The sequence below is a fragment of the Thalassophryne amazonica genome, chromosome 13 (assembly GCF_902500255.1).
Source record: "Thalassophryne amazonica chromosome 13, fThaAma1.1, whole genome shotgun sequence".
Taxonomy (NCBI): domain Eukaryota; kingdom Metazoa; phylum Chordata; class Actinopteri; order Batrachoidiformes; family Batrachoididae; genus Thalassophryne; species Thalassophryne amazonica.
This window is the reverse complement of record NC_047115.1, coordinates 47,536,755-47,563,222: the sequence shown is the minus strand read 5'-3', so window position 1 is coordinate 47,563,222 and position 26,468 is coordinate 47,536,755. Positions and strand designations below refer to the sequence as shown.

Genomic DNA, 26,468 nt, shown 5'->3' with positions numbered 1-26,468 from the left:
CCTGTTCACGAAGACTTTTTTTTTTCATTTAACTTGCCCCATTTTCTCGGATTTTCAGTGTTCAACATTTTCCCCACATGATGGACAGAATGTGACTTTGTGCTTTCTGCAGATGTACTTCTTGCACCTCGCACAACAGTTACTTGTTTTATTGTTATCTTAACCCTGTGGGGTCGACACCGTCGTATACGACGGCTAAGACCAAACTTTACTAAATTATAAATAACTTTTGAATGATATGAGATAGAAACTTACTTTTTTTTTGCTGAAAATTTAAATCCGCGGACTTTCGAGACAGCCATGGGCCATCTTTGTACTCCTCATAGAAGCTGTGTGATCACATGCGCAATGTGAGTGTCCAATTGGAATTGGTTCACCGTCACATGGTTTTCCAAAATCCAATCATAGGGCAGATTTACCTCACGTGAAAAGCCAAAGATCATTTTCAGGAGTGATGTGTTACTAGTTGGCCCATTTGAATAGCCTCCTGGGTGCTCCAATGAGTACATACTATTAGTACATACTCAGTGCACCCTGCACCATTACGCATAGCGATCACTGAAAGCAGGAGCACACGGAGAGCCTCTGATGACAATCTCACATGCTCAAACAGAGTGTGTAACTATCAGGATTGCTCCACTAGTTTGCATGTAAATGTTACTGGATAACTCTGTTGCTTTCTCTGCATAAAGCACTGTTTACCATATCAATGGACAACAAAATGCATAGACCATTTTGTATATATTGTTCAAAATGTGCATTTGTGTTTAGTGTTTGAACCTTTTTGTTGTACAGACTTTCACACAAGACATCATATTACCTTCATAAAGTGTCAGCACAGTTGTTTATTATAGTTTGCTGTGTGTTTTGAATAAATGTGTGTGGAAAATTATTTTTCGCTTTATTTTTTCCTTGCCTATTTTTGATTGTAAACCTTTATTATACTTATAAAACACAACAAAAACATATATACTCTGAAAGCACAGGTTGTCCTGAAAAAAAGAGACATAAAACTTGATTGTGGGATGCAGGGAGAGTTGTTAACAGCAATAATACATACATGTCAGCCTATACGGATTGTCCGTAAATTATATGCAATTTTCCAAGTTTCAGAGTCATACAGACGTACAAATAAAGTCTTACAAATATGCAGGGTTTGGTCTGCAGCGGGTCTGTAATCAACCATTTCTGCAGCGTGACTCCACTTTGATGCGTGAGCCATTGAAGCAATGCTTCGAACCACTTGCTCGTGGTTCTTTGATTTGCTGCTCTTCAGAAGCAGCAAGTTTGCTTCTTAACTCCTCTCAAAGCCATTAAAATATCGTGAGTCACTTTTGTGTGGATTAAAGTCACTAACTGGGACTCTTGTCTTCTTGTAGTCAAGAAACTCCGTAGTCCTCCGTTCCGTTGACACAAAATTGCCGCGTTAAATAAAATGACATCTCTTTCCAAACGCTGTAATTCAGAAAATAAATTACAATCGACTAAAACATTTTTTTTCTTCCCAAAATGAGATGTCCTGTGTTCTTTATGAATTAAACTGATGCTGACATGAAACACAGTGAGCTGCAAGAGCTCAGCTCAGATATATGGAAAGACATTCATGCCAAAATGTCTGAAAGGAAATGCTTTTGACAAAAACTACAGCTTTTGTTTATTCCTATTTATGTCCAGAGATCAAGGATCCACCATGTAGAGTTTATTATGTCCAAAGTTTAAGGTTCCAGTGACCAATTTCATATTTATTTACTTTAAGACTCAATAAAATGTTGTTCAATTCAATTTCAATTTAATCAGCTTATAAAGCGCCAAATCACAACAAAAGCCATCTCAAGGCACCTCACATATAACAGTTCAACATAAAAAATGAAAATAAATAAAAATTTAAAAAATTCAAATACATAATTAAAAACATAAGTAAAAGAATAAAACAGATAAACAAATGAAAACTATTCATAAGAAAGAGAATAAAAATAGGCTTTAAGTCTTGACTTAAAAATGTCCACAGACTCCAACTGCCTCATGGTCGCAGGAAGACCATTCCACATAGCGGGCGCATGATAAGAAAAAGCTCTTTGACCCGCTGACATAGAAAACCTGTAAAGCCTACTTTTAGTACACAAAAAAAAAAAAAAATCACAAGAGGTATCGATAAGGAATCAGCTCGATAAGCGGAATCGATAATGGCATCGATAAAATCTCATCGATACCCATCCCTAATAAACACAGGGGTGAAGTCGAGGATTATCGGCATGCCCATCTGCAACACTGGCACTGGCGAGGCGATTTTTGATACACTTGATGAAGTTCTGAGGTATGTTTTATTTGTTCATTATATTCGATTTATTTTTCATGGTTTTATTTATGTATTTCCACTAGTGACACACAGTTCTTGTTTCTGTAAAAAATAACTAAATTTGACACATTCAGTTCTATAAAATTCAGCTTGCGCATGAATATTAGATCTCTATTGTTTGAAATTCAACTGTGGAGGAAATACTAATGAGCCTGACTTTAATGTCATTGTGGACAAAAACCCAGTTACGTGATACCGCTATGCGGTTGTGTGTACTGTAATAAAACTGGTTTTGGTGCAATTTGGAGGTTATAAGGATTTTGTGCTGATTTTATGGATTTTCTCACATGGTTATACAGGTGGACCCTCAAAGGGGTTGACATGTATGATAATAAAACATTTATGCCAGGTGAGTGAACTGTGCAAAAATGCCCTCGGACCCCAGAGGGTTAAGAGGGACAGATGGCATTTTTTGCGTTTCTTTGCATCTGTATCCAAAGGATCCATTGTGGGTTGGTCAGATGCCATTCCCAGGACCTTTGCAATGAAAGCTGCAGCTGCTGGGGATCGAGCTGGCTTGGCCCGGTTCTGGGTCTTGGGAGTGACGAGTGCTTTGCCTAGTTCTTCCAGGAAAAGTCGATGTCTGTACAGTTTGCCGGTATTCCACTGCTGGTTGATCTCAATCCACAGCACATAGGCATTGTACGCAGACACATCCACAATGTTGTAGAAAACCACCAAGGGCCAACAGGCAGTCTTGCGCTGGTAGCTATATGTTGCGGTGACTTTGTCAAGATTGTCAACTCTTCCTTTGGTGGAGTTGTAATCCAGGATAATCTGCGGCTTTATGTCCTCTGTCCTGCTCAAAGATGCATCTTTGTGCATCGTGCTCATCACAAGAACATTCTTGTTTCTCTTTGGGCAGTAAGAAACAAGTGTTTTCTCTGTGAAAGCAAATTTTGAGGAATGCAGAGGTCTTCCTTGCATCTTGAGACTCTCACGAGGAAGTTCTGTCTTATTTTTTCTGACTGTTCCCAACATAGTCAGCTTTCTCTCCTGAAGTTCATCTCCAAGACAGTAGCTGGTAAAGAAGGTCATATCATGTTATGTTATGACCTCGCAGCCCTTCATTCATCTCCAATACCACACACATTCCCTGATTCTTCTCAGGTGCTCCTCCAGGTGGCTTTCCAGTATATATTTGCAGGTTCCATGCATAACTGGATTTTGCATCACAGGCTGCCCATATTTTGATGCCATATTTCGCAGGCTTGTTTGGCGTATACTGTCAGAAAGGACAGCATCCTCTGAACAGAACGAGGCACTGAAATGCTGATTCAGTATCATCAATTCTTGTTACAACAAATCTTGTCAGAGCAGGAGTCATTTTGATGACATTAGAAGATGACAATCTGCCTCGACTTTGGTGTGGTGATGTTAACCATTTTATTTCACCATCTTTAGATGTCCATGTCCCCTGTGTGGGGACAATAGCATTGTCGTCTGGCTCTGAAGGATCCTCTGTCTCTGAAATCTCTTCCTCTGCATCATATCCCAGTTCATAAGCAAAACGTCTTCAGATGTAAATCATCTGGAGCTCATTTTTCGTGTATTTCTCAAAGAAAGGACATGGAAACAGTGACAAGAACAGGTAAGAGAAAGTCTTCTTCCACCACACCTGGTTCTGAATGGCTATTCAGTGGCAATCAAAATAAAGCAGATCAAAGAGACATGTTTATTTTGGATTTGAACAGCCACTTTGTGTCTGGGTCAAAATGACCCACAACATCATCTTTGTATACAAACTCTGTGCAGACACTCCACAACACATCAAAGCATTCAGATTTTACACAACAGTTCATGACCCTAGATGAGGAAAAGACATAAAATTTCATGGGAAAAAAGTGAGGATAACCTGCACTTTGGCCAACACAAAAACTGAAATGGGTCAAATTGACCTGCAACATAATACAAGGGTTTCAAAAAGTGATGCAGAAGCTTCAATTCAATTTCAATTCAATGTTCAATTTTTTTGGTCATTTTTTTATTTGTATGCATGCATAACAGGGACTTTTCTGACCTTCTCAAAGTCAGAATGCAAGCTTGAGCAGAAAGCTCAAACTGTCAGTCACTCTGGTACTGCCACATCTACCACAATCTAATGGCTGCACTTACATATGAAACATAAGAACAGGTACATAAGAAAAGGTGGCCTAATGAGTTGTAAATTTCCCCAGCAGTGCCATTTGGCACCCTCTGGTCAGAATAGGAGGTGAGAGAAAAGGCTGGGTTTTCGAGTGTTGATGGCTGGTGAGTGATGGTCTAGGGAGGACACACAGACTTCTACGGGTTGAAATCCTTGGACCCATGTCAGACCCGATGCTGGTACAGTGGATCCTGGGTTCCTTCTGGTGCATGACAATGCCCAGCCTCATGTGGCAAGAGTATGTACACAGTTCCTGGACTATGAATGAATTGATACCATTGATTGGCCTCCATCCTCACTTGATCTAAAATCAATAGAACACATTATGTTTTGGCCCATCCGGCGCCGCCAGGTTGCACTTCAGCCTGTCCAGGAACGAACTGATGCCCTTGTCCAGGTCTGGCACCGGTTGTCTCATTAGGAGCATGTCCTAACATTGTCAGGCATTCATACAAGCACATGTGAGCCATACAAACTACTGAGTAAAATTTTGAGTTGCTGCAATGACATTTTTGCAAAATGGAAAAGCCTGCCACATGATTTTTTTTTCACTTTGATTTTCCAGGTGTCTTTAAATTCAAGTCCCCTGTAGGTTGAAATTTTTCATTTTCCATTAAACAATGTGGCATCCTTTCGGTCCTAACACATTCCCATATCAGGAAAAATATCCAGCATGATTTTTCCCATCAGTCAAAATAAACCCATTTAAAATTTTAGATATATTGAACATTTTACATAAACTTGAAATCAGCATGCTCCAGTCATAAGTACAATGTTTTACATCATGTGGCCATGGCACTGTCACAATTTTCAAAGTTCAAAGCACAGAGCTGAGGCAGTGACACATGTTCAAGTTTATTTCATTTATTGCAATAAATTTGTACCATTTAATGCCCAGCTCATAAACTGGAACAATTTTGTAAATGTTATGGATTTCTGTGCTTGTTTTTCTAAGATATTCAAATAAGGAATTGTGTTACTATATATATATATATATATATATATATATATATATATATATATATATACGTATATACACTTTTTATGGATGTCTAGTCAATCTTGAGTAGATACACTGCTCAGAATATTTTTCTAAAGAGATGAGAATACGCTGCTGCCGCGAGTCATGCAGCCACCCCACAAGAAAAAGCATTGGGATTGATGGAACACTGAGAGGTGGTGTCAGGCCCACAGAGACTTAAAAAAAAGTATATTCTGCAATAAATTCATGCAGAGTTCATGCAGTTTTTCTGCCCGAACTCTTAAGAACAGACATCACAGGCTGTGTAAGGATCTGTCTCCATTCTCAGACCTCTCTGTATCCAGCAGCTCCTTGCTTTTACAGCAGTTACAGATGCAGAGAGGTCACAAAAGCGCATCAACAGCTAAACACGATAAATATGGTGTATTTTATTGTGGAGGATGGGGAAATAAAACTTTTGGCCAAACTTGCTTGTTCATTTTCTCTGACAAGCTGCCATCTCACAGAGAGATCTTTGACTTCCAAAGCTTTGCCATACATCAGTGTCACCACAGTTTGATGCCCTTCGAAGTTTTAGGTCTGAGCCAAAAAAAGAGAATTCAAAGCCCTTTTCAAGTTGGTGTAAATTCCTGATCATAGCTAGAGGGGAACTCAGAGGAGCACATACCTTTGTCAGCAGATCTTTCAGTCATATTCACCTGTAATGAGCATGAATATATATTGTGGATGAATGTAACTGGATGTTGTAAGTCAGCTGACCTTATAACCATGGACTTGAGGATTTATGATATGTCATCATATGAATGAATCAAGTCATACATCAATGTTTTTTTTTAATAATAGTAATGTATGTACTAGTGCAAGTGGATACACTGTGCTGACTGTAACTGTTAAACTTAAAATTTAATAACGGGGTAATCCTGTTTCATTCACTAGTGTTTTAATGTTTCAACTGCAAATCAGATGGAAGATTTTGAGGTAAAAGGTTGAAATTACAACCCGGCCAAGATACTGGTTGGCCGATGGCAATATAAGCATATTTGTACTATATCTGTTTCATTTTTGCTGATGTAAGAACTTTTATTTTACTGAATAAACAATGCAGAAAAACACTGGCTGTTGAAATGGTACCACTATGTAGTTTGTCCAGCATAGAGTGCTCCAACAGACGTATTTACAATTCAATCTAGCATGGCTGGGATCGCCATCACCCCTTGATTACATTAGTTACATGAGACAGAGGAAACACAACCAACTGCCATTCATGTTCAATCAGAGTGAGCATTTTACATTTTACTGCACATAACGGTTATGTTGGTTTGGAAACTGATGATTGTACTAAACGTCTTAGTAGGACTAGCTGTTAAAAGATCCCAAATAGTCAGCAAATCAATTGCTGGAGGTACCTTCTTAAATGAGAATGGGATCAATGAGCACAAGGTGCCACCACCACGCCACATCTTCAGTTGTTTGCCCCAGCGTCATTGAGTGTTTCGGCCACTTACAAGACACCCTCTGCTGAGGTTGGCCCATCCCAGGCTGATCAGACCCGGGCGTGCAGCATATGGGGGGGGGGGCACCCGACGGTCACTTGAAAGCCCACGTTGCCTCTTTACGTTTCAGCCATAACCAGTAACTGCTCCGTTCCAAGTGGAGCTCATTAAGGGAAAAATTGATCCAGAAAAAGCCACTATTCTTGCAGAAAATTGCAATTAATTGCTTTAAAAGGGTCATACACACCTCAACGTCATTGTGTGGCCATGGAGTTATGGAGTTGTACAAGCATAAATCAGGCTTTAGGATTTTAAGGTACCACTCTACAGTGGACTTAAAAAAAAGTGTGACTCGAGTAAATGTAATCCTTTTTAATGCACATAATGTCTGGCACTTATTTAAGGCAGGCATTTATTTTTTCGGATGAAGTTTTTACCCGGTCATTAAATGAAGCAGGCCCCTATTCAAGGCCAGGCATTTAATCCAGGAGCGTAATTGGTGTTTGGGATTCCCAGTAAATCATTCGGTGCCTCCTGACTGTACTTACATAATCTGTTACATACAATATAACGGATTTTGTCTGTTGTATAAAAATAGTGGATTTTGTCCATTTTAAATATATAGCGGATTTTGTCTGTTTTATACATACAGCAGATTTTGATTATAATGGACAAAATTTGCTGGTCCACCTGAAACCATTATATGCGAGTTTTACTTAATAAAAGTTATGGCAAGACTAAGCCATAGAGTCTGGAACAACTCCAGCCTCACTGAGAAGACAAAACTGTGTGTCTACCAGACCTGCATATTCAGCACACTCCTCTAAGGTAGCGAGGCATGGACCGCCTACGCCAGACATGAGAAAAAGCTCAACAGCTACCATCTAAGGTGCCTTAGATGAATTCTGCACATCGGATGGCAGGACAAGGTGAAAACACAGAGTTCTTGGAACACCCCAACACGAGCAGCATGTTCACCATTCTTGGCAATATATGCCTTTGTTGGCTTGGCCACATCAGGAGAATGGATCCTGGTCGCATTCCTAATAAAGATCTACTGTACGGTGAGCTGGCAGAGGGCACTCGTTTGGCTGGTTGACCATGCCTACACTTCAAGGATGTCTGCAAGAAGGACATGAAAATATGCAGCATCATTGTCAACATGTGGGAGCAGTATGCAGAGGTCCATGCAGTCGAGTGCCTTACTGTCAGAACAGGTGCACAGAAGGCTGAGCAAAAGAAGAACCAAGGTCTTGCTAAGCAACGAGCTAGGAGGAAGGAGTGACAGCAGCAGCCTCAGCAGGCATCACAGTACATGTGCAACAAATGCAGCAGAGATTGTCACTCGCACATTGGACTGATAAGTAATTCACGCATGTGTAGATAGAAACAAAAGACAAAAATTTCCTGTATATTTGTATTGTCAGCGGTGTCAGTAGCATGGCCCAAGCAGAGGGTCACCCCTTTGAGTCTGGTCTGCTTGACGTTTATTCCTCAAATCATCAGAGGGAGTTTTTCCTTGCTATTGTCACCTGTGTGCTTGCTCTAGGGGCTGGTAAGGTTAGACCTTACTTGTTTCAGGTTTGCTATGATTTGGCGCTATATAAATAAAATAAATTAGAATTGAAGAAGTGTAAAAAAAACAAAACAAAAAAGCAAAAAGCAAACTGGACACTACACCATCATCTCCCGCAGAAGCATGGATGCCAGGATTCAATGAAACAAGTCTCAACTACATTTCTTTGTCATAAGGGTTTAATAGTGAAGTGCCATTTTCTATGTATGCATCAACAGATATATCAGTATTGTAAATCTTTTACTCCATAATATCGGTATCAGCATCAGTGCCCAAAAAAATCTATATTGTTTGGGCTCAAGATTGACTCATTTGTCAGACTTTAATAGAAAACTTTGTCATTGTATAAAATGTGAGATAAGAAGTGCTACTGATGGCCAGTGCAGGAATATAAACAGTAACAAAATAATATTATATAACAGCTGAGTGGCTCCTTGTCATTTGATTTGTGCTTTGTATGTCACATGACATGGATTAATTCATCCCATTTGTGTTGCGTTGCATTTAGAGTGCAGTTTGGTTCCATTTAGAGTGCAAATTTGGTTCCATAGGTTTGGTACCATTGCACTCTGCACACATTCACACACACACACACACACACACACACACACACACACACACACACACACACACACACACACATTTCATAACACTTCTCAAACCTCCTAAAACCCTGTAAGAACATGATATCTAAAAAAAAAAATGGAGTTTTAGTGTTCATTTGCTTTAAGAATTGTGTTGTCATGGCTAATATTAGCAAAGATATTTAAGTCTAAAGAATGTGCACTTACCGTCAAATATCGCCTATTCAGCAGATCATCATGGCAATCCTAGGAGTGAAACCTATTAATGGCTGCTGTACAGTATAGCTAAATAAATAATGAATTTTTATACAATTTGTGTTGTTTTCTTATATTGTTTTCATGCAAATATAGCGTATTTAAGTTCCTTTCAGCGTTTGATGCCAATATCAACAGCATTTAGTTAAGTTGTCTTTACAACAACCGGACAGAATGGCAATAACAAAAAGTCAAGTTTCTTTATTTTCCATAATATTGTTAAGATTAGATCAAGCTAAATAGCATTCCCAAAATAAATATTGTGTAGTTAAGGTCATTTTATTTATTTGCAGTTGATGACCTGAAAATCCAACATGGACCAGCCTCCATCCAAGCAGAGGCGTGAGGGCAGTGGTGCCTCCATCAAACCTGTGTGTATTGTTCACATCCAGGGATTAAAATACTCTGACATTCATATGTTCTCCAATGACAAAGATCCTGCCAAGAAACTGGAAAAGCTGAAGGAAATAAAGACTCTTCGATTAGGCCAACCACCTGGATCAAGCCACAGAATGAAAGAGTCATGCAATCTTATCCCTGACATCATTTGGGACAACCATGGTTTTCATTAGGAGTGCTACAAAAGATTCACAATGAACTTGGACCGCTTACAGTACCAGTGCCTTCTGAGGTATCAGCAAAGTAAAGCCTGTGAAGTGTCTCCTGTGTCTGTGAGAGTACGTTAGCACTGAGCAGTCTAGGGGATTCCTGGGACATATCGGATGATGTGATAGAACAGCTTGAATCCTTCACCTCTGCACTGTAGGGCCGTGCTGCCCGGGTTTCAAGATATGATGACCTACGACTCATTCGTATCAATGAAACCTGCACAAAAGAGAACTGCCGTATTCCGTCCACCAGTGTTGATATGGGAAGTCAAAGACTTGCTGTGCTGTATCAGAGACTTGCAAACAGTCTCTGATACTGCACATCCATAGAGTCAACTACCAAGTAGATATTTGGAAGAGGGCACACATTCCAAATCCAGACACACCCAAAGCATTCCATGGTCACAGATGGAAGATGGAGTACAGACTCTTGCAACCTGTTTGGTATGCGGGACTGATGCTTCCGCAAGAGCTTGCTGACATACCACTTGACACTATGGACAGTACACCAAAAGAAGATAGTGACTCTGATACAGATGAATTCATAAACATTGAAATAGAGTTTGATCCTCTATACAGTGACAAAAGTGACAATGAATAGTATGTTGAAAACATTTGATGGTGTTTTTCTAAATTCTTCGATAACAAAATGGTAGCTAAGATTTGATATGTATAAACAGAATTGTTGACATGGAATTGTAATTGTGTGAATTTATTGGGAAATATTGGTCACTCTGGATGTTAAGGAGAGTTTTGAATATTCTGTTGTTCTTTGAAAATTATCTGATACAAGTTTCTGGACATGAAACCACTGGTCACCAATGATATATAATGAACGTTGTTATGAAAGATTTCATATATTGTTAATTCTGGCAAACTTTTATTCCATACGGTTAGATTGAAAAGAGTGACCAATAACATTTCATATTTCATATAACAAAATGCAGCTTTTATGCAAATGTTATTTGTTGTATGAAATAGGTTTAATTGTAACTGGGCTAATTGCTTATCACTTCATCATATCTTGATATCAACCCGCGAGCACATGCTTGTCAGTGAAACACATTCTTTAAACTGACATATTTTCATTAATATTCGTTAAGAACTCAATATGTATATCATATGAAAGCTGAAACTGTGTTCTTTCCAGATGTTATATACATAGACAGTTCTAGAAGGTATTTGAGCCGCAATGAAAATGAATAGAAAAAAGAAGCATTTTACATTTTATCAATTTTGTAACACTGAGGACCATGCATTTTAGGTTCATATAGCATTACACATAAAAATCCATAAAGAATAAAATTAGTTCCAAAATGTTGCTGAGATAAAAAGCTTTCATTTGATACATAATGTGTATTTTCTGTTCAAAGAATTGCATGTTTAAGTGATTGTTTAGTGTCGTTTAATTTTTATGTTTAATCACGAGCGAAGAAACCGCGTTTGTGAGCTAGGTCAACAAACATACTGATAACCCTTACTGAGTCCCAATATTTTCACTGTTACCACTTAGATTCATGATGCAGCCATCCCAAACTTTCCAAAAACACCCATTTTGTTGAGTTGTGGAGGGGGAGTGCACATGGGACCCCTGTATCCCATGGCCTATTTACTATTCTTATGGTCCAGGTACAAGCTGTTCATGAATCTGGTGGTGTGGGTTCTCATGGACATGTAGCACCTGCCAGAGGGCAACAGGATGAACCATTGGTGTGCAGAGTGTGCACAGTCTGACAGTCTGGACTCTAGAGAGGCAGCAGGTGCTCGAAATGTCCACTAGGGAGACCAGAGGCAGCCAGTCACTTTTCCTCCTAAGTTCATGTCTCTCTGAAAGACTTTCCTGTCTGAATCTGAGTCCGGGGTGTACCACACTGTAAAACAGTACACCAGAATGCTTTCAACGGCAGAGTGACAGAAGACTACCAGTAACATATTTTCCAACTTGTTTCATCTCAGCACTCTCAGGAAGTAGAGTTGCTTCTGTTCAATCTTCACAATGGCCAGGGTGTTTGTGGACCAGGTGAGGTTCTCCATAAAATGTACTTTGAGGAACTTGAAGGACAACATCCTTTCCACACAGTTCCCATGGATGTAAAGTGGCACATGGTCAGTGGTGGGCACAGTTCAGCTAATCCGATAGCAGATAATTATCGAAGCTAATGGTTTTGCTATCGGATTAGCTTTTCAGATCGGTTTTAAAACCATCATCGGACCAATTATCTTACGATAAATTTAGTTCAGATAACATTTTTTTTTTTTTGCTGGTAAAGTGAGCAAAGTTTAACGGTAAAAAACATTTGTAAACCCTAAAAATCCACCATTTTAGTCCATCTGTTGTGTGTTTGTAGCAGACTGGCTGCCTGTTGCTTGCTGATGACATCATCATTAAGCGCAAAACGTGATTGGCTGGTCGGCGCAGGGAGCATTGTGGGTAGTGTAGGTCAGGTTCACTTTGGATGTTACACTGAGTCATCGGCTCGCCACAACAACAAAACAGACCAATTTTAACATTATTTTATTTTATTTCTTTGTGGTTGTAATTTAATCACCAAGGCTCGTTGGGGGAGAGGAGCTCTCATGGCACAGCTCTGTACAGAAGGACTTTTCTTCACATTTAGACACTGTTTTGGATTAAGAAAAAAAAGGATGCTTTATGTGGATTATTTATTCAGATGAATCCCACTGAAACTAACAGGTAAGAATTTATATTTACTACGTGTATTTTACTCTGCCAATCAATGCATTAATGGACTTATTTCAGTTGTTTAAGCTGCAGGGTTCAAAGCATGTGAAAAAAGCGGCAGCTTTTAGCTCGTAAATGATGATGTATCTAATACTAAGATAAACTGTAACTTCTAATGCTGTGTTTTGCTGCTTTTGAAAGATGATGACAGTGTTTGGGTTTTATTTTTTTATTTATTAATTTTTTGTGTGTTCTTTGTGTTTGTGATCCTTGAATTTACCCAGCAGCCCCTGCAGCGCTTAAAGTGAAACTGGTTTATCAGAAGCCAACAGTGTAAACTGATGTGGCCGCATCCAAATCAGTACTAATAGTTGTCAGTTATTGGTTGGTTAGTTATTGGTTACCAGTTTATCATTTCGTCATCATAAAAGATAACTTTTCAGTTATCTGCTTAATGGTTAGCTGTGTCCACCACTGAGCATGGTTCACTTTACGTTTCCTGAAGGCAATGATGATAAATTGTAAGCTGAACTCAACATGGTCAATCTCTAGACCTCATCTCTGTATACTGACTCATCTCGGTGTGAAATGAGCCCAACCACAGTGGTGCTATTGTCACATTTGGTGATGATATTGGTGGGATAGAAAAAGTACAGTCATAGGTGTACAGGATGTAAAGAAGTGGACACTGCATAAATACTTTTGAAAAGCTGGTGATGAGTTTGAGGAGAGGTAGGAACCCAGGTTGATAAATGGAGAAGGGTTGTGAGGACGTTTTGTACCTTGGCACAAGAGGCAGGGGAGGTTTAAGTCCAAGAGTTTGCTGAGTCCGATGACCAGGACAGTGGTGTTAAAAGCTCGGCTGCAGTCTGTGAAGACCATTCTTACATAACTGTCCTGGCATTGGAGGTGGCCCTTTGCAGAAGGCATAACCAGGGGACCAGTTTGAGCAGACAAACTGATGTGGATCAAAGGTGGGCGGCGCCGGTCTTGATGTGCCGTGAAACCAGTGTCTAAAAACATTTAATCACCTTGTGAGATCAATCGGCCTGTAGTTTTCGAGGCAGTTAATGACTAGCTTTTCTGAGACAGAGATGAGGGTAACAGACTTCAGGCAGAGTGGGATGAAAGCTTGAGTTCAGGAGAGATTGAAAATTGGGAGTTAATCATCTGGCCCAACAACACTTTGACACTCAACTGCAATTGCAGGTCAAATCCATAGCCCTTTGATTTGTGGACAACCTACTGAATGAGCTTGAGTCACCAAAATCCAAATGTTCCACCTCACCACAAGCATCACAATTTTCTGTTGAGGCAATTGAGACGTAAGACTTGACACAAAATCCATGCAGATACACTTGTCTCATTAGGCACACAATATTTTCACACAAAGTCATGAAAAACTACCGCCAGAAACAACCTGGAACCAATTTATCTGAATGATATTGAGCCAGGGTCTACACTCATCTGTGGAAAAAGCTAACTAAACAAAAGCAAAATGGCACTTTTAAGTGGTGAAAACATTGGTAGGAGATAGACAGCAGGAAAACATCGATATTTCATTGTGACCTGGGAGTTTAAAGAAATATTGTGACTGCTTGTTAGAAGAGTTTGTACAATATGTGTACCCCTTTGGGGAAGAAAAATACACACATGCAAAAAAATAACACCAAACTTTACCTGTTTTTGCCCTCAAGAACCCATTTTGAATTATGCTGTGGAAATGTGGGCTTTGGAAAAAAACACACACACACTGAAGCTTACCCACAAGGCATGATTACTCTTTGAAAGAACTGTTTTGTTGTGCAGGTCCATTTGTAGAGAAACAAGTCTTATGACCAGAACAAAATGAATAGACACAGGGAAAATTCCCTGTCGTTGACAGAGACAATGTATTTGGTGGCTGTAAATGGTTCTCTGGACCATTAGGAGAGGTTTCATTTATGCTGCCTGGGGGTTTGCACAAGACCTAGATATGCTTAATGATACTCCCATTCTACGCTCACGCTGAGAATTTTAGGCCCATCTATGCCAAGGAAATTGGGGTTTTAGTTATTACTCATGCCCTACTTCACTTATATCTTCCTGGTCGCAGTAGCAAAAAAAAGAAAATGGTTAAAAAAAAGACAGAAAATAAAAAATGTCATAAAATAAAAACATGCCACAGGTGTGAGATGGAGCATGACTTTTGACAATAGACTGTGTACATAATGGGTAAACTCTTCATGATGTCACCCATCGGTTTTTTGAGGAGTGGATTTGAAGCTCAAATGGGTCGGCTTTGGATGTCACTATCTTGGCAGTGTCTCACTCTGGTGAACTCTGGACCAACACATAAATGGGTAAAGCTGAGGAGTGTGGGTAAATCCATCATCCTTTTGTCTGACTTAGTGCTTAGCTCAGATAAGATAATTGTAGTGGGCGATTTTAACATCCACACAGATGCTGAGAATGACAGCCTCAACACTGCATTTAATCTATTATTAGACTCTATTGGCTTTGCTCAAAAAGTAATGAGTCCACCCACCACTTTAATCATATTTGGATCTTGTTCTGACTTATGGTATGGAAATAGAGGACTATAACAGTATTCCCTGAAAACTCCCTTCTGTGTGATCATTTTTAATAACATTTACATTTACCCTGATGGACTACCAGCAGTGGGGAATAAGTTTCATTACACTAGAAGTCTTTCAGAAAGCGCTGTAACTAGGTTTAGGATATGATTCCTTCTTTATGTTCTCTAATGTCATAGACCAACACAGAGCAGAGTAGCTACCTAAACTCTGTAAGGGCGCTAGAGTATCTCGTCAATAGTTTTACATCCTCATTGAAGACAACTTTGGATGCTGTAGCTCCTCTGAAAACGAGAGCTTTAAATCAGAAGTGTCTGACCTCCGTGGTATAAACTCACAACTCGTAGCTTAAAGCAGATAACCCGTAAGTTGGAGAGGAAATGGCGTCTCACTAATTTAGAAGATCTTCACTTAGCCGGAAAAAAGAGTTTTGTTGCTCTATAAAAGCCCTCCGTGAAGCTAGGACATCTTTCTACTCATCACTAATTGAAGAAAATAAGAACAACCCCCAGGTTTCTTTTCAGCACTGTAGCCAGGCTGGACAAAGAGTCAGAGCTCTATTGATCTGAGTATTCCATTAACTTTAACTAGTGATGACTTCATGACTTTCTTTGCTAACAAATTTTGACTATTAGAGAAAAAATTACTCATAACCATCCCAAAGATGTATCGTATCTTTGGCTGCTTTCAGTGATGCCGGTATATGGTTAGACTCTTTCTCTCCGATTGTTCTGTCTGAGTTATTTTCATTAGTTACTTCATCCAAACCCATCAACATGCTTATTAGACCCCATTCCTGCCAGGCTGCTCAAGGAAGTCCTACCATTATTTAATGCTTCAATCTTAAATATGATCAATCTATCTTTGTTAGTTGGTTATGTACCACAGGCCTTTAAGGTGGCAGTAATTAAACCATTACTTAAAAAGCCATCACTTGACCCAGCTATCTTAGCTAATTATAGGCCAATCTCCAACCTTCCTTTTCTCTCAAAGATTCTTGAGAGGGTAGTTGTAAAACAGCTAACTGATCACCTGCAGAGGAATGGTCTATTTGAAGAGTTTCAGTCAGGTTTTAGAATTCATCATAGTACAGAAACAGCATTAGTGAAGGTTACAAATGATCTTCTTATGGCTTCGGACAGTGGACTTATCTCTGTGCTTGTTCTGTTGGACCTCAGTGCTGCTTTTGATACTGTTGACCATAAAATTTTATTACAGAGATTAGAGCATGTCATAGGTATTAAAGGCACTGCGCTGCGGTGGTTTGAATCATATTTGTCTAATAGATTACAGTTTGTTCATGTAAATGGGGAATCTTCTTCACAGACTAAAGTTAATTATGGAGTTCCACAAGGTTCTGTGCTAGGACCAATTTTATTCACTTTATACATGCTTCCCTTGGGCAGTATTATTAGACGGTATTGCTTAAATTTTCATTGTTACGCAGATGATACCCAGCTTTATCTATCCATGAAGCCAGAGGATACACACCAATTAGCTAAACTGCAGGATTGTCTTACAGACATAAAGACATGGATGACCTCTAATTTCCTGCTTTTAAACTCAGATAAAACTGAAGTTATTGTACTTGGCCCCACAAATCTTAGAAGCATGGTGTCTAACCAGATCGTTACTCTGGATGGCATTTCCCTGATCTCTAGTAATACTGTGAGAAATCTTGGAGTTATTTTTGATCAGGATATGTCATTCAAAGCGCATATTAAACAAATATGTAGGACTGCCTTTTTGCATTTACGCAATATCTCTAAAATCAGAAAGGTCTTGTCTCAGAGTGATGCTGAAAAACTAATTCATGCATTTATTTCCTCTAGGCTGGACTATTGTAATTCATTATTATCAGGTTGTCCTAAAAGTTCCCTAAAAAGCCTTCAGTTGGTTCAGAATGCTGCAGCTAGAGTACTGACGGGGACTAGCAGGAGAGAGCATATCTCACCCATATTGGCCTCTCTTCATTGGCTTCCTGTTAATTCTAGAATAGAATTTAAAATTCTTCTTCTTACTTATAAGGTTTTGAATAATCAGGTCCCATCCTATCTTAGGGACCTCGTAGTACCATATTACCCCATTAGAGCGCTTCGCTCTCAGACTGCGGGCTTACTTGTAGTTCCTAGGGTTTGTAAGAGTAGAATGGGAGGCAGAGCCTTTAGCTTTCAGGCTCCTCTCCTGTGGAACCAGCTCCCAATTCAGATCAGGGAGACAGATACCCTCTCTACTTTTAAGATTAGGCTTAAAACTTTCCTTTTCGCTAAGGCTTATAGTTAGGGCTGGATCGGGTGACCCTGGACCATCCCTTGGTTATGTTGCTTTAGACGTAGACTGTGGGGGGGTTCCCATGATGCACTGTTTCTTTCTTTTTTTGCTCCGTATGCATCACTCTGCATTTAATCATTAGTGATCGATCTCTGCCCCCCTTCTCGGCATGTCTTTTTCCTGGTTCTTTCCCTCAGCCCCAACCAGTCTCAGCAGAAGACTGCCCCTCCCTGAGCCTGGTTCTGCTGGAGGTTTCTTCCTGTTAAAAGGGAGTTTTTCCTTCCCACTGTGGCCAAGTGCTTGCTCATAGGGGGTCGTTTTGACCGTTGGGGTTTTTCATGGTTATTGTATGGCCTTGCCTTGCAATATGGAGCGCCTTGGGGCAACTGTTTGTTGTGATTTGGCGCTATATAAGAAAAAAGTTGATTGGTTGATTGATTGATCATGATCTGGGTGAGATGAATGAAGCCCAAATCTACAAGTTACCATGTCACCTAAGGTGAACAGGTTAGATGAATTTGGGTGATTGATTAATACTTTTTGTGGACTGGGTAGCAGTTCTTATAAGGAATAGCTGAATTGCTTGTCTTCTTGCTGCCAGGGTCTTGCTACAGCAGATCAGGACACATCTATATTGTGATTTGGCATAGGTATTCTGGTGGATGCTGTTCCTGACACAACTCATTCTACCTGGAAACATATTCACAGACTCATAAACACACACATGCACCCCGGTCTTCCCAAGTGCTCTCCCAGCCCAGCGCTAATCAGGACCTACTCTGCTCCACCTCGACATCTGACGGGATCAGGTGTACACAGAGGACACTGGCTGCTTGATATCAGATGGCTTGGGTGTACGTACTAAAATCTCATACTAGCATATTGTCTCTGTAACACGACACTACCACTGTAGGTCACATCACCAAGCAATTGATACCTGCTAACAGATGCTAGCATACAAATTTAATAATTCCAAAATTTCAAATAATGGAAATACTAGGGTACAGACATCTTACATGGTCTGTTACTACAATTAACCACCCAGTAAGCTGTATTCTGTCAGATATTTGTAATCAAATGCTTAAGAAAGGTAAACCTGGTTGACTCCACACCAGCTAGCAGCCATTACTGGACCTGGGACACTAGCTGGCTCTCAAAGCGACCACACCCCTTATTATTCTTAACTGTTTTTTAAGCAGGTTGAAAAAATATACATCTAGCCGAGTTTTTGGCCGTCTTAAGGATCATGTTGGGAAAGTGTAAGTACACGGACCCACAACAGGGGGCGCAAATGAACGGACAATGGATGAGGTCAAATAACAACACTTTACTGTTGCGAACGTGCACAACAAACACAACAGATTACATAATAGATCAGAGGTCAAATTACAAGGTGTCGTGTGGGCAGGCTCGAAGATAGGAGACGCCTGTCCAAAGCAGAACCGGAACCACACGATTTCCTCCGCCACCAGACCCCGGGAATACTGGAGCCGCCAAGTCCCGAACTCCCAGGTGGCCACTGCCTCCGCGTGTCGGACCTGGTACTGCTGGCGAGGAACAAAAACACAATTAAATGTGGGTGCATCTGCACCCAGCAATCTGCACGGCAGGGAAGCTACCTCCACCTCTCGTTGGAGAAAAAGTCTGTTATCACTCACAAAAATCACAAAAAGGGCTTTCTATCAAGCAGTCAGGCTGAGGATATTACCTTTCAGGTAGAACGATATCTCGGCAAAGAGGTGGAGATGACGTCTTGCTGATATACCGATGCAGATCAGATGAGTGGTGACAGCTGTCACAGGTGATGAGTGTCAGCTGTCACCCCGGCTGCTCCTGTGAGGCGTCAGCGCCCTCTGGTGCCTGGAGCCCACACTCCAGGCAGGGTGCCCTCTGGTGGTGGTGGGCCAGCAGTACCTCCTCTTCAGCGGCCCACACAACAGATCAAACGCCATTGTTAATGCCAGAACTAGGGGGCGTGGCTTAGTTCCGGCTTTACCGGGAATCGTTGAAAAAATTATTCAACATGTCGAATAATTCCGGGAGCGCTCCCGGAGAATTCGCGTCACGACGGAGACAACACGAACAACGGCTTTTGATACTTTTTAATCGCCGTTTCATTCTGCCCCTTCCTGTAGTGCCGCAGTTTACACCGCCATAATTGGCGGCCGGCATTGTATCCATAATCAACGGCGTGTAAAACGGCGATAGAGCTACATCGGCGTCTTTAAGGGCGTTTTAACCGGCGACAGAGGCAGACAAAACGGCGGCGCTAGCGGACAGTTCGCCGTTCTAAACGCCACCTCCCAGTCATTAACGGTGTTCCAAACGGCCGATAGGCGGCAGTCAGTATAAAAACGCTAGCGCGCTGCATGCAGGCCTCTCACTCGCGGCCAGCTCCAGATATTTTTGCAGAGAAGCTCCAGTATGCCTCCTAAAAGAAAATTGGCAGCAGCAAGGGCTTACCAAGAGGTCTGGTTCAGAAGCAGAGGGGAGGTGGAGACGGAGCAACACGTTGAGGAGGTGGAAAAGGAAAGGAGAAAAAAAGGCTGAGGATGATCTCCCTCTCTCTGCAGTGACAGAGGCATATTTCCTGCTGCTTCAGCCTATTATACTCTGGGGGCGGTGCCTATATGCAAAAGTTCCTGGAGTAACGCAGGATTTGCCTGGATAAAACCAGCGGTACACAGGGCATTATCGGTGGCAGCAGAACACCGCCATTCTCACGCGCGTCTTAACCTGCGATTGTAAAGGGTAGAACTTGGTATTAACCCCCGTTGCCTGACGTGTGCTGAATGCTACGGCGTCAAAACGCCGCTTTATTCGGCGGATTTAGCGGCGTTTTATCCGCGTATTTGCGGATAGTACGGCGGCAAAAACGCCGGCGAAATGCTCTGCCCCTTTCCACTGTGAGAACAGCCGGAACTACCGCGAACTTCGGTCTACATACTGCCCACCGACAAAACCGTCTATGTGTAAACTAGGCTTAAGGATCTTGTACAGTTCATTTTAGTATTGGAGAATTTGTTTTTGTAGTTGGTGCAGTTGATGGTGACGCACTGGCTGCCTTTTTTCCTCTCATTTCGCTTCTGTTTAACAGGCTCTCTCTCCACCCTTAGTAATGGCCGACATGTGGCACGCCGCTAGTCATGTGACGTCCATTCCAGGTCTCTATTTCCATGCCATAAACCACAGAAATAGAGACCTGGAATGGACGTCACGTGACTAGCGGCGTGCCACATGTCGGCCATTACTAAGGGTGGAGAGAGAGCCTGTTAAACAGAAGTGAAATAAGGGGAAAAAAGGCAGCCAGTGCTTCACCATCAACTGCACCAACTACAAAAAAAAATTCTCGAATACTAAAATGAACTGTACAATAGCCTTAATGTAATTATGTAAAACAAATGTCTATTTTAAAGTTGTTATGTCGCAATTTAATATCGATATACTGAGACTATAACTCAACGCCATAAGTTATTTGTCGATTAAGCTGCGTTCACATTGCATACAGATATGAAACACAAAATGTTTACATATATTTATGTCTACATATTACTTGCAGTTGTTGTTAATATGTACATGGTGGTCACAGGCGGCATTTAAATTTTAACAGTGTGGTTGGAGGGGATGGAGGAGGTAACTTTTACCCTGACTGAGGGTCAAAAGTCATAAATTCTGAATGGCTTTATTCTACTTGAATAAAATGTTAGTAAAAAATCATATAGATGTGTCATTAAAAGACTAGCGTAATATTACAGTGGAAAAAGCAGCAAGGTAATGACCACAATGGCAAGGGCATACTTCAGATATATGTTTTAATACATAAGGATTTTTATCCAGGCATGTATGGGTTCATTAGAGCTTTTAATCAGCTTGAATACACTTACAAGGCTTCATTTATAAAATCCATCGAGAATTATGATGACAGGAAAAAAAAAAACCATCACAGTAAATTGAACAGAATGGCATATTTATCCGCTAACAAAAGCATTAGCTTCGATAATTATCGGTTATCAGATTAGCTGAACAGTGCCCTCCACTGTGAAATGTCCCTATGCATAACTTATCTGTGCAGAGAAGCCAAATTTGTATGGGATCTATTCAAAATGTTCATTTGGAGTAAAGAGTTTTAGTGAGGAGCAACGTTAGGAGGAAACCCTTTGTGAATCTCTCTCACACACACACACACACATACTGCTTTGTGATTTTTTTCTGTTTTTTTCTGAAAAAGAAAAGAAAAAAAACAACAACCGACAGCAAGTTATAACTATGCCTGAATGTTAATGGGGTTCTAAGTGCTTCTGTTGAAAATGTGTTCTGTCACCTCCATGTTTACATTCACTCTGTGCGCCTTTCTGCTCTCGCACAGTGGAAGTGAAAGGAAGGGTGTGCTTGAATAGTGAGATTGATGCTTTGCCAGAAGCTATGCTCCCACGTACTGACCTGATTTTTTTTTTCCTTTGTTTCTTTATTGACATCGAGCAGCGGTTTATGTCCTCTATGTGTGGTGGACGGTGCCTTCACATGAACTTATACATCTCATCTACCTTTAACCAAATGTCAATACTATTAACATTAGTGTCAATTTTGTAAAATTATCATCCCACAAACATTGTATAACATGCACTTCTGAATGCCCAACTCTACATATTCTCAGATATATTCCTTTTTGCGGTTAATTCACTGCTGTTATTCTGAAAGGTTAAATTAAAATACTGTCAGCTTATATTTCTATACTTTCTATGCTATCTTACCTTTTTATAAGATGTGGCAAAAAGAAGTATTTTCTGAAAAGAGGTGTGAAATTTAAACTACACTTCACCAGAAGGAACATGGGAGATTTGAGCTGGCCTTTTGTATGAAAATTCTTCTTTTTCAGCCACTCCACCATGAAGCTGTATGACTGAAGCCTATCCAGCAGTTCTCTGGTGAGAGGCAGGGTACACCCTGGACAGGACTCCAGTCTATCACAGGCACTTGTAGAGAGACAAACTCATTCACACCTTGTTTAATTTAACGTTCCCAAATTCATCTAACCTGCTATCTATGAAGTGGGAAGGAAGCCAGAGGGAACCCATGCAAACACATGGAGAACATCCCAACTCCACAATGAAAGAACCAAGTAGCTATCCCAGGACCTTCTTGCTGTCCAGTGCTATCCACTAAGCCACCACGCCATCCAGGTAAAATTTAATGATTGATATATATACACTCAACAAAAATATAAATGCAACACTTTTGGTTTTGCTCCCATTTTGTATGAGATGAACTCAAAGATCTAAAACTTTTTCCACATACACAATATCACCATTTCCTTCAAATATTGTGCACAAACCAGTCTAAATCTGTGATAGTGAGCACTTCTCCTTTGCTGAGATAATCCATCCCACCTCACAGGTGTGCCATATCAAGATGCTGATTAGACACCATGATTAGTGCACAGGTGTGCCTTAGACTGCCCACAATAAAAGGCCACTCTGAAAGGTGCAGTTTTGTTTTACTGGGGGGGATACCAGTCAGTATCTGGTGTGACCACCATTTGCCTCATGCAGTGCAACACATCTCCGTCGCATAGAGTTGATCAGGTTGTCAATTGTGGCCTATGGAATGTTGGTCCACTCCTCTTCAATGGCTGTGCGAAGTTGCTGGATATTGGCAGGAACTGGTACACGCTGTCGTATACCCCGGTCCAGAGCATCCCAAACATGCTCAATGGGTGACATGTCCGGTGAGTATGCCGACCATGCAAGAACTGGGACATTTTCAGCTTCCAAGAATTGTGTACAGATCCTTGCAACATGGGGCCGTGCATTATCCTGCTGCAACATGAGGTGATGTTCTTGGATGTATGGCACAACAATGGGCCTCAGGATCTCATCACGGTATATCTATGCATTTAAAATGCCATCAATAAAATTCACCTGTGTTCTTCATCCATAGCAGACGCCTGTCCATACCATAACCCCACCGCCACCATGGGCCACTCGATCCACAACATTGACATCAGAAAACCGCTCACCCACACGACGCCACACACGCTGTCTGCCATCTGCCCTGGACAGTGTGAACCGGGATTCATCCGTGAAGAGAACACCTCTCCAACGTGCCAAACGCCAGCGAATGTGAGCATTTGCCCACTCAAGTCGGTTACGATGACGAACTGGAGTCAGGTCGAGACCCCGATGAGGACGACGAGCATGCAGATGAGCTTCCCTGAGACGGTTTCTGACAGTTTGTGCAGAAATTCTTTGGTTATGCAAACCGATTGTTTCAGCAGCTGTCCCAGTGGCTGGTCTCAGATGATCTTGGATGTGAACATGCTGGATGTGGAGGTCCTGGGCTGGTGTGGTTACACGTGGCCTGCGGTTGTGAGGCTGATTGGATGTACTGCCAAATTCTCTGAAACGCCTTTGGAGATGGCTTATGGTAGAGAAATGAACATTCAATACACGAGCAACAGCTCTGGTTGACATTCCTGCTGTCAGCATGCCAATTGCACGCTCCCTCAAATCTTGCGACATCTGTGGCATTGTGCTGTGTGATAAAACTGCACCTTTCAGAGTGGCCTTTTATTGTGGGCAGTCTAAGGCACACCTTTGCACTAATCATGGTGTCTAATCAGCATCTTGATATGGCACACCTGTGAGGCGGGATGGATTATCTCAGCAAAGGGGAAGTGCTTACTATCACAGATTTAGACTGGTTTGTGAACAATATTTGAGGGAAATGGTGATATTGTGTATGTGGAAAAAGTTTTAGATCTTTGAGTTCATCTCATACAAAATGGGAGCAAAACCAAAAGTGTTGCGTTTATATTTTTGTTGAGTGTATATATATATTTCCAAATTTGAGACTCAAAAAGCATACTTATATTTGACCGACTTCAAAGATGTCTAGAAGTCCATCGTTTCCCAAAATCAGAAAAAAATATAGCAGTGTCCAGAGAGCAGAGTGATAATGCAGAAGATTAACAGACGTTTCACAGGTTGACAAGTGTATCAGTGGAAATCATCATCATCAAACCAGTCGGTTTGTAGAGTGCATTGTTAACCATCTGGATAATCTGTTTTGAATAAGAACTTGATTGGACACACACAATACAGGAGTTTGTTAATTTCAGCCAGATTGTTTTGAGAGTGTGCAACAAATTAATTTTATGTCTGTAGTTTTTATTTCACAAAATGAAAACCTTGTGTTTCAGTAGCACTGAAGATTTTAATAAATTTCCTATTATAATTTTTTGGTATTTATTTCTGAACTTATTTAAAATTTTTAGAACTGTCATAGATGAATATGGATCAAACATACAGAGTCATTTTTGCAGAGTAAAATATAGTCTGCCAGGACTACATTTGGTCCCAGTCCAAATAGTGTTAAATATACTCTATCACAGTGCTAAATCGATTCTATCACAGTGTAAAATCAACTTTATCATGCTGTGAATGACCTATTGGAGTTGAAAAACTTGATTTGACAAGAGGGTAGAGCTGATTTCACTCTATAATGCACTGTATTTATTGCTTGTATGCAAAGGTTTTGGCACCCCTGATCATTTTCATGATTTTCTCTTTATAAATCATTGGTGTCTGGATCAGAAATTTCAGTTAAATATATCATATAGCACACGAACACACTAATATTTGATAAGTGAAATGAAGTTTCTAGTATTTACAGAAAGTGTACAATAATTATTTAAACAAAATTAGGCAGGTACATCATTTTGGGCACCCTTGTCATTTTATGGATTTGAATACACTGAGCACTAATTATTTGAACACAAAATTGGTTTGGTAAGCTCATTGACATAACGCGTCCTGATTGGGATTTGGAGGGCTCTCTGTTGGGACTGTTTACACAGAGACTGCTACCTGCTGCTTTGGACTTGAACTAACAGTCTTTTTGAAGACTTTTTTACTTTTTTTACTTTTTTACTTTTTAATTTTTTTTAACTTTTTGCTGTGCTCCAACGCCTAAGGAAGACCTCTAACGGTCGAAACATCGCGACGGAGCACTTTTATCAGCTAACTTTTATTAGCGTTGGCAGGCTAACTAGCTTGCTAACGCTTTCGTTTTTATTTTTTTTATTTTTATTTTATTTTAGCACCGTTGTCGTGCGTTGCCTGTGCTGCTTCATGGCCTGTTTGGTGCCTTGATTGGGGCACTCCTTCTGCTGAATCACCTTTGGATTATTTGCACATTATTTACTTTGTGTGTTTTTGGGAATCCGCTAGCTTAGCGTAGCTACTAGCTCTTAGCCGATTTAGCATGGCGGCTTCTCCTGTCTCTCCCGCACTTTTCTGCTCTGGGTGTGAAATGTTTAGTTATTCCTCGGCCTCCTTTAGCAGTAACGGTACTTGTAATAAGTGCAGCTTATTCGTAGCTTTGGAGGCCAGGCTGGGCGAAGTGGAGGCTCGGCTCCGCACCGTGGAAAATTCTACAGCTAGCCAGGCCCCTGTAGTCGGTGCGGACCAAGGTAGCTTAGCCGCCGTTAGTTCCCCTCTGGCAGATCCCGTGCAGTCGGGAAAGCAGGCTGACTGGGTGACTGTGAGGAGGAAGCGTAGCCCTAAACAGAAGCCCCGTGTACACCGTCAACCCGTTCACATCTCTAACCGTTTTTCCCCACTCGACGACACACCCGCCGAGGATCAAACTCTGGTTATTGGCGACTCTGTTTTGAGAAATGTGAAGTTAGCGACACCAGCAACCATTGTCAATTGTCTTCCGGGGGCCAGAGCAGGCGACATCGAAGGACATTTGAAATTGCTGGCTAAGGCTAAGCGTAAATTTGGTAAGATTGTAATTCACGTCGGCAGTAATGACACTCGGTTACGCCAATCGGAGGTCACTAAAATTAACATTAAATCAGTGTGTAACTTTGCAAAAACAATGTCGGACTCTGTTGTTTTCTCTGGGCCCCTCCCCAATCAGACCGGGAGTGACA

At 40.9% G+C, this 26,468-nt stretch overlaps 1 long non-coding RNA gene across 1 annotated transcript; it reads right to left on the bottom strand.

The window, feature by feature from the left end:
* On the bottom strand, positions 1-26,468 carry LOC117522839. The gene is made up of 3 exons (XR_004564348.1): positions 26,458-26,468; positions 13,238-13,244; positions 1-142 (listed from the first exon to the last, which is right to left on the bottom strand). It is a non-coding gene; the product is annotated as an uncharacterized LOC117522839 (long non-coding RNA).